The 10,173-nt window shown below is 37.8% G+C and overlaps 1 long non-coding RNA gene across 1 annotated transcript; it reads left to right on the plus strand.

The window, feature by feature from the left end:
* The first annotated feature begins 221 nt into the window (after nucleotides 1-221).
* LOC123920371 lies at nucleotides 222-2,053 on the plus strand. Its single transcript, XR_006813620.1, has 2 exons — nucleotides 222-577; nucleotides 1,978-2,053. It is a non-coding gene; the product is annotated as an uncharacterized LOC123920371 (long non-coding RNA).
* The last annotated feature ends 8,120 nt before the right edge of the window (nucleotides 2,054-10,173 follow it).

Raw genomic sequence — 10,173 nt, forward strand, 5'->3', positions numbered from 1 at the left:
GTAACGACCCGAAATTTATTATTCGTTATTTAATTATTTTATTACGCGAGGGCGTAATTCATAATTATTTTATTAAGCGGCGAATAATTAATTGGCGCGAATATAAGTTAATAGCGAGTTACGAGCGTTACGTGAGTGAACCGTATTATTGGGCCTTGGATTTGTTATTGGGCTTTTGGCCCAATGGGCCAAGACAAGTGGGAAGGGGGCGGTTTATGTTAAGCAAGTGGGAAGGGAGATATTTTCATTGCTTGGTTGTAAGAAAAGTCAATAAGGTGGAAAGGAGATAAGAGCAAGAGAAAGTGAACTTGGTGACTTAGAGGAAATCACAAAACTCATCCTTCTTCTTCCTCCTTGGCCGTGTATCTTCATTCTTCTTTCTCTTCCATCACCAAAATTTCATACCTTCACCAAATTGATCCATCTTCAGCTTGTTGGAAACATGAGAGTTCATGGATCATCATCCCTAAGCTAGGGCAAGCAAGAGAGCAAAGCAAGAGGGTGCTAGGGCTTGAGAAAGAGAGGAGCTCATGAGAGCTAGAACATGAGGAGCTTGAGGATTCATCAAATTTCTAAGGTAAGAGATTAGAATTCATGATTCTTGAGTGGCAAGGAGAGGGGAGATTGTCTATGTCTCCATTCCCGAACTCTCCCACTCAATTTCTTTTTAGACTTTTGATTAAGCTTTTGTATGTGAGTGTGATGTTCTTCATCATCACTTTGTATGTGTTAATCACTAGCTTGATGCCATGAAAAATATGTATGTGTTTGAATCATGTTTGAAAAGTTTATGAAAGTTGCTTAAAATCCAAGAAAAGGGCATGATCATGATTTTGTGAGGTATTTGGAGGTTTGTAAGGGATGATTAATGTTCCTTGATACCATATATGTTTGAAATTGCTGTTTATAAGAATTTATAACATGTTTGAATGAATTTTTGAGCTGATTCAATGTTAAACCGCCTTAGAAAACTCAAGAACAGATATTTTTTTCTGGTGTAGTTCGCTAAGCGACCAGGAGATTCGCTACGCGAACCTGCTCGCCATAAGCTCGCTACCTGTTCGCCATGCACCTGTAATCCTCTGACGTAGTTCGCTGCAGCGAACTGAGCTTCGCTTAGCGAATAGTTCGCTACCTGTTCGCTACTGCTTCGCTTAGCGAACAGTACTGAACCTGCAACTTTTGTTAATGGTTGTAAGTGTAATTAGGCACTTGTAACAAGGTTTAAGGGTATCCTTACATGATTGTTGATACATGTTGATGCTGTTAATGCTTATTGTTAATCGTTATATGATTGATAAACGTGTATGCAATAAGTTGCAGTTTAAAGTGAGTAATGTGATGTTTTGGCATTAATTTGTAATGTTAAGTGAATGTGTTAGGATTGTGTTCCCGCATTCATAAAAGAGTAGCTTCGAGCTAAAGAATATCATATGGTTGATATGTGCATAGATACATGCATTCATGATTGTATGTGAACATTGGAAACTTGGGTTCCAATAACGAAAATGGATTATGTGTCCATAATGAAGCCGAGGATCGGATTAGATGAATCCATGAGTCCAGAGCTGCTATCCAACAGGATATAAAACTGTGTTGGCTTATCCAAGGGAGATAAGATGGTTCGGTAAGTTCCGACATATCCAGCAAGATATAAAACTGTTCTTGGTCCACCGTTGGTGAGACACCTTGGTACCACATGCATTTAGTCATGTCTAGGGATGGCATGACAGTGAATTGATTGGCATTAGATACATTAGGGTAAATGCGCATATATTTGATAAATGGTATGTGACATTATCTGGTTGAATTGTGTTAAACTTTATTAATTGATAACTGTTTAGTGCGACGTTATGGCGTGAGTTAGAATATGTATGATAGTTCGAAAGTGTAAGGCCTTTCTTATACTCGTATGATATGCGATTATGTTTTCTAACTCTCTGCTTTGTGTTAATTGCTGGACCTTTGGGGGTTCAGATATCCAGATTGACAGGTTATATGTTAGCTTGTCCGAGTAGCGTGGTGAAGCTCCGCTCTGATTGTGACACGGGGAGAAAAGGGGTTTTGTACACATATATATATATAAATATATATAAATTCCTTTAGAAAATTACTCTGTAATTGCTTATGTTTTCATATAAGAATTATTCTTGGTGAAAAGTATTGGTTTTGTATAACTTATAACGCATCGTGTTGATGCGGAGGATTTCGTATTCTGTGATATTCAAACCAGCGCTTTATAATCAGATTTTCAATTTTTCCGCTGCGTATTTTCGAAAAATATTTTATAAAGGCAGAGTTAATTAAATAACGGGTTTGGATGTTACAATAAACGAAGTTGCCTAAAACCAGTGGATTGATTACTTTCACGTTGATTAAATTCGTTATCGTTGTTACTGCTTTCAAATCGAAAACCCCCAATTTGCAACCTTTAAATTCATTCTAACATTGTTAAACCGATCGTGAGTCCTTGCGAAACGACCAAGGTTACTACCTTGTACTACTTATTTTAAAATTATTTTGATCACGAAACGACAGTGATCATAGGACTAAGAAAGAGTCGTTGCAAAGATGACCGTTGTTGAAGATAACCTTTTGTCTTCAAGCAAGTTGTCTTGATGCAATTTGGTCGTTTCCAAAACAGAGTAAGAGTTTCAGTAACTTTGAACATGTGTAGAGAAGACTTTCCTTATTCAGCTAAGAAGTCTGATAACACACGTTCTCCATTGTGGACAGACAAAATGTAAGTAGCTGTTCTGATCAAGGTTGAGAGGTCCTTTTCTTCATTGGTAAGAGAGTTGACCTTCAAATTCGAATCTTCACACAATCCAAGATATACCTCAGAGTTTGATTCACTTCAGACTTTAGCAAGTTCTGATGTCTTCATCCTCTGATGCATGTAACTTCTGAAGATTCTTATCTTCTGAGTTCTTGCGAACTTCTGAGAACTTGTCTTCTGAGCTTTCTTCAGAGCTTGTCTGAAACTAAGTTCTGCACACTTAAAATAAATTTTTAGTACTTCCAATTGTATATTAATACTTTGTTATCATCAAAACCTTAATAGATTTAGGGGCAAACATTTTTAAATCAATTTTGTTCCAACACAAACAAAGGGAAAATGTCTATTTTATGAGTGTTGACTATGATGTTTGATGTGGTGGATATGATATGTTTCCTCCACTGTTGATGACATATGTATCTCATGGTGTTATCTTCGATTGATGTGATGAAGGTAGTATAAGTTTGTGTCTTATGACTTATGATCTACATGCTATATTGCTGGAGTTTGGTTATGGTACTGTGGATGACAGCTCACATGTTCTCTTTCGACTCTTCTGTTCTCATTACATTTGTGAGTTAGGACCTGGATAATTTGAAGCATCTTGTGTGCATATGGCCTGTGAAAATCTGCACCCTATGTTATGGTATTCTATACTATGTTTCTGGATATTTCTACTATTATACTCTTCGATTAATGCATGAAGACCCTATTTAGTTGTTTACGTGGAAATTTGGTAAACAACCGCTAGTTTAAGTATTTAAACTCGCGAGACCAACTAGTAAATCTCAGGACAATTTTGTGTTTTATTTATTTAAGAAAACTGTTTGAATGTTCGTTTTAACAAGGAAACAAACACTTAGAGATTGAAACGTTTTCAATTAATACAAGAGAAACTAGTTCGAATCGCCTCGAAGTAGCAGTTTCTCGAGCAAGTATTTCGAATTAAACTAAAGAAAATTGCTAGAAAGTAAATTGCATTGAATGAAAAGCAATTACAAATAAAGATGGTTCACAAAACATACATTTCTCCTCTGAATTCCTTTCGTTCGATCGCTGAGTACTTAGAATTTTAGAGAGAGTGTTTGTATAAAATTTTGTGACCCTTGTTCTGAATGAAAAACTGCTATAAATACTACAACGAAGTGGTAACTGCTTCTTGATCATCTGGACGCTCTTCGATCTGCCACGTCGACCACGTTCTCTGTAACACCCAAACCCATTATTTAATAAAATTCTACCATGATAACTCTTTTTCAAAATACGCGGCGGAAAATTGAAGTTTATTATTATAAAAGTCATGGTTCGAGCATTACACTCTTCAATCATAATAATACTAATGTAATTAATTAGTAAAAACAATGTTTATACAGAATAATCTTCTTTATCGAAAGATATAGTTTTTACAAATAAATATCAAAAGTTATAAAGACTCTATAGTCTAAATACAACCTAGATAAGGAGACTCTATATACATATAAAATCCTTTCCCGTGTCACAAACAGAGCGGAGCTTCACCGACGACTCGACATCGAATACCACAAAACCTGTGAATCTGGACCCCCAACGATCCAGCACATAACACATAAATGAGAGTTAGACAACATACTCAAAATATAAGTGTAAGTAAATGGTACTTAAACACTTCTTCATAAAAACATGCATAATCATACATTATACATATACATCACCATCATTCATGCATATTCATATATCATGCATATACTTCATTTATCACATAATCAATCATCCACAAAATACACCAAACATATAGTTTCACGTCGTCTCGGACAATACCAAAACATCAACAAATACATTGTTCAGATTATGGTCATGACGGACCCTGCGTTGTTCATTTTATAGTCATGACGGACTCTGCTCCTCACATACGGATTAACAATCAACATTTACCAAGTATGTGTCAAACATCATTTATCATAAAATGCACACAAAATCCCTAAATCAATCTAATGCTTCACATTCATGTTATGTCCTCTAGACACCTCTAATGCATGTGGTACCATCGTCTTTATCAGGGTATTTCACCTCCGATATCCTTCTTTATCAAACAAATATAGTTCGATATCCTTCTTTATTGGACAAGCCAATATCCCTAAATATTCATGATGCATGCACTCAAAACTCATGAATATATTCTGTTGGGAAATCGTTTCATAAAACACTTTTATAAACGCAGCGGAATTTTAAAATTAAAATTTCCCATCAATGGATTCTTGTGAATGAGCATGATCAGGTCTAGAATATTACATTTGAAGAACAAATCTGTGGCCGCCTTTCTTGATCACAAGCACCGCACTTGCAGCACCTCCACTCGTAGTCCACACGAACAGGAACCTTCGATCTCACAGTGCTAGCTGTTCTTGGATGAAGGCTGAGGGAATTTTGTGCGGTTTAGGGTTTAGAGAAATTCAGAATTTTTCTAAACTCAGTTAGGGTTTCAAAAATATAACTACTGAAGTTCATAAGGCTCTATTTATAGAGTTTCTTATGAGGTCTTTAGTTTACACGAAATTGGGCTTCTCAAGCCCAATAACCGTTTTTCACTAACTACACCCCCACAATAAGTCTTACTTATTTTTCCCTTCTTAACTGTCCTTATGTGTGTGACCCTGTAGGTTCTTATGACGTTGGCAATAATATTAATCGTAATATTATAAACAGTGAGCGGTATCTAGCAACACATCACTGTTACCCAAGTCACAGGAATGTCACGTGATCTGACTAACCTTTCCGTGATAAATATCTTATGCATAATTACCCTTTTGTCCTCATGTCTATATTGAACACAAGGCATAGTATGCCATCCTTGTCTAGTTCAATATTGGGCCCATAGACATATCTCCCGTTATGTAGGAGGGACAAATTCCATCTAGGTCACTCATGTCCCTCAGCATGATTCGTGGGATACCCATCAACCAACTTTATAATTATCCAGTTACGGATAACGTTTGAATGGCAACAAGGTATTACACTCCTGCATCTAGGGTACATAGTGGTTTCAGGTCGAAGGGTGGAATACACCTTTTATCACTATGAGAAAACTTATGACATTTCATAACACTCTATGTAGTATTCTCATGGTGGGTCAATCCGATATAAAGTTACCCTTAACATTTATATCTATGTGAAGACTTGATAACTCATTATCCATGATCAGTGAGATATGATCATCAGTCTACCAACATAATAGTCTTTATGCTTTAACGTTATCCCATTTCACAATAAAGCTTGACTATGGATATGTTTAAGAATAGTGTTCTTATATTTAATGGAATCTCACGATTAAGTCATACTTAACATTCCATACAATGAACTTACTATTCTAGGGACTCTATTATTATTGAACACATAAACATAATAAAGAAACGCCTTTATTTAATAAGTAAATTATTCAATACATTTATTATGCAATTATAAATAATTGGCCTCTAGGGCTTACACCAACAATCTCCCACTAGCACTAGAGCCAATCAGGCATACTCCTAATACCTATGCCCCTAGTGTGGCCCTCATGCTTCGGCTGAGCAAGAGGCTTTGTAAGTGGATCAGCAGCATTGTCAAGTGTTGGTACTCTGCATATTTTCACATCTCCTCTATCAATTATTTCTCGAATAAGATGATAGCGCCTGAGTATATATTTGGACTTTTGGTGAGATCTAGGTTCCTTAGCTTGTGCGATTGCACCATTGTTGTCACAAAATAATTCAATGGGATCCACAATGCTAGGGAATATGCCAAGTTCAGTAATGAACTTCTTTATCCAAACAACTTCCTTTGCTGCATTTGATGCAGCGATGTACTCAGCTTCGGTTGTAGAATCAGCAACTGTATCTTGCTTTGAACTCTTCCAGCTCACAGCGCCACCATTTATGCAAAACACATAGCCTGATTGCGACCTAAAGTCATCCCTATCTGTTTGGAAGCTAGCATCAGTGTAACCAATTACATTTAGCTCTTCTTGGCCTCCATATATTAGGAATGAGTCTTTAGTCCTCCTTAAGTATTTAAGGATGTTCTTGACAGCCACCCAATGAGCCTCACCAGGATCAGACTGATAACGGCTTGTTGCGCTTAAGGCATATGAAACATCTGGTCGAGTACATATCATGGCATACATGATAGATCCTATAGCCGATGCATAAGGGATCTTACTCATGCGGTCTCTTTCTTCCTTAGATGAAGGAGACTTTGTCTTTGAAAGACATAGGCCATGTTGCATAGGAATGAATCCTTTCTTGGAATCATGCATATTAAAGCGTCTTAACACTTTATCTATGTATGTACTCTGGCTCAGGCCAAGCAGTTTTTGTGATCTATCTCTATAGATTCTTATTCCTAATATATAGGCTGCTTCACCCAGATCTTTCATAGAAAAGCAATTCCATAACCAAGTTTTAATTTGTTGCAAGGTAGGGATGTCGTTTCCTATTAGTAGTATGTCATCTACATATAATACTAGGAATGCGACTATGCTCCCACTAACCTTCTTGTAAACACAAGGCTCATCTTCATTTTGAATGAATCCATACTGTTTTACAGTTTCATCAAAACGAAGATTCCAACTTCTGGAAGCTTGCTTAAATCCGTAGATTGACCGCTGTAATTTGCATATCTTTTTGGCTTCTCCTGGAATGCAAAAGCCCTCAGGTTGTGTCATATACACATCCTCAAGGAGACTCCCATTAAGGAAGGCAGTTTTTACATCCATCTGCCAGATTTCATAATCATAGTATGCAGCGATGGCAAGTAAGATCCGAATGGATTTGATCATCGCAACTGGTGAAAATGTTTCATCATAGTCTACCCCATGAATTTGTTTGAAACCTTTAGCAACCAATCGCGCTTTGTAGGTCTGTACCTTTCCATCCATGTCAGTCTTCTTCTTAAAGACCCACTTGCATCCTATGGGTTTAATCCCATCAGGAGCTTCCACCAAGTTCCAAACTTAATTTGTGTACATGGAATCCATTTCAGATTTCATGGCTTCAATCCACTTCTCAGATTCAGGGCCAGTAATGGCCTCTTGGTAAGTCACAGGCTCATCTTGATCCATGAGTAATACATCACCTTGATCCGATATGAGATATCCATATCTTTCAGGTTCTTGACGTATCCTGTTGGACCTACGTGGTTCTTGTGTTATATGAGCAGGATTCTCTGTCACAACATCTTGTGCATCCCGCTCTTGTTCCTCCATTGGTGTGTCATTACTTTGTGGATCGTGAATTTCTTCAAGATCTACTTTCCTCCCACTGATTCCTTTGGAAACAAAGTCCTTTTCTAGGAATACTCCTGTTCGAGCGACAAACACTTTGCCCTCAGAAGGATTGTAGAAGTGATATCCTTTTGTCTCTTTTGGATATCCACAAAGAAGCACTTGTCAGATTTAGGTTCAAGTTTAGTAGAAATTTGACGTTTTACATAAACTTCGCAACCCCAAATCTTTAAGTAAGACATATGTGGTTTCTTGCCACTCCACATCTCATATGGTGTCTTTTCAACCGTTTTAGAAGGAACACGGTTAAGTGTATAAGCTGCTGTTAATAGGGCGTGTCCCCAAAAGGAGTTTGGAAGATCAGCGTGACTCATCATAGACCGCACCATGTCCAACAAGGTTCGGTTTCTTCTCTCAGACACACCATTCCATTGTGGTGTTCCAGGAGGAGTGAGTTGGGATAAGATCCCACACTCTTTTAGATGGTCATCAAACTCTAGGCTTAAATACTCACCTCCTCGATCTGATCGAAGGATTTTGATTTTCTTTCCTAGTTGGTTTTGTACTTCATTTTTAAATTCTTTGAACTTTTCAAAGGATTCGGATTTATGCTTCATTAGATACACATATCCATATCTACTGTAGTCATCAGTAAATGTGATGAAGTATTGAAAACCTCCTCTAGCGTGTGTGTTCAATGGTCCACATACATCAGTATGTATGAGAGCCAAAAGATCACTTGCCCTTTCACCTTTACCAGTGAACGGGGTCTTTGTCATTTTTCCCAATAAACAAGATCTGCATGTTTCAAAAGATTCATAATCAAATGAATCCAAGAGCCCATCTTTATGGAGCTTGGAAATGCGTTTCTCATTTATATGGCCTAAACGACAGTGCCAAAGGTATGTAGGATTTAACTCATTAGGTTTAATCCTTTTTGTATCAATGTTATATATTGGCATTTCAAGATCAAGAATATATAATCCATTACTCATTTGTGCTGTGGCATAAAAGATATCATTTAAATAAATGGAGCAACAATTGTTCTTTATTATAAATGAAAAGCCAAGTTTATCCAAACAAGAAACAGAAATAATATTCCTGCTAATGGCAGGTACATAAAAACAGTTCTCTAACTGTATTATTAAACCAGAAGGTAAAGTCAAATTATAAACTCCTACAGCTAATGCGGCAACTCTTGCTCCATTTCCCACTCGTAGGTCGACTTCACCTTTAGCCAATCCTCTACTCCTTTGCAGCCCCTGCACATTAGTACAAATGTGAGAACCACATCCGGTATCTAATACCCATGTAGAAGAAGTAGATAAATTAATTTCAATAACAAAGATACCTGCTGAATTGGAGCTCTCTACTCCATTCTTTTTATCTTCCAGGTATTTTGGGCAGTTCCTCTTCCAATGTCCAGTCTTGTTACAGTGGAAGCACCTACCCTCCTTTGCAACTCCCCCAGTGGGCTTCAAGGCTTTAGGGGTGGGTTTGGGTTTGGCAACTTCCTTGCCCTTCCCTTTGACTCCCTTTCCTTTGTTGCCCTTTACTTTGTTTCCATTGCCAATCATAAGAACATGGTTGGACTTCCCTTTTGTTTTCATGTTCTGCTCAGCTTGCCTCAACATGCCTAGCAGTTGTGGCAGAGTCTTCTCCATGTCCGACATGGTGAAGTTCAGAACAAACTGATTAAAACTCTCCGGCAACGATTGCAAGATCAGATCAGTTGCAAGCTCATTTCCAAGTGGAAATCCCAATTTTTCTAAGTTCCCCACGTACCCAATCATCTTGAGGACATGTGGACTTACTAGAGATCCCTCAGATAGCTTGGCTGAAAACAGGGCTTTGGAAACCTCAAACCTCTCAATCCTGGCTTGCTCTTGATAGAGCGTTTTCAAGTGTTCGATCATATCGAACGCATTCATGTCCTCATGTTGCTTCTGAAGCTCAGAGGTCATGGTAGCCAGCATGAGGCACTTTGCATCCATGACATCATCAAGACGCTTCTGATAAGCATCCCTTTGTGCCTTAGGAGCATTGGCGGCAGGTTCATCCTCAGGGTTAGGTTGGGGTTCCTCAATAGCATACAGCTTTTTCTCGTGCATGAGGACTATCCTCAAGTTACGATGCCAATCAAGAAAATTTGTCCCAG

Source organism: Trifolium pratense, linkage group LG4, assembly GCF_020283565.1.
Source record: "Trifolium pratense cultivar HEN17-A07 linkage group LG4, ARS_RC_1.1, whole genome shotgun sequence".
Classification (NCBI taxonomy): Eukaryota; Viridiplantae; Streptophyta; class Magnoliopsida; order Fabales; family Fabaceae; genus Trifolium; species Trifolium pratense.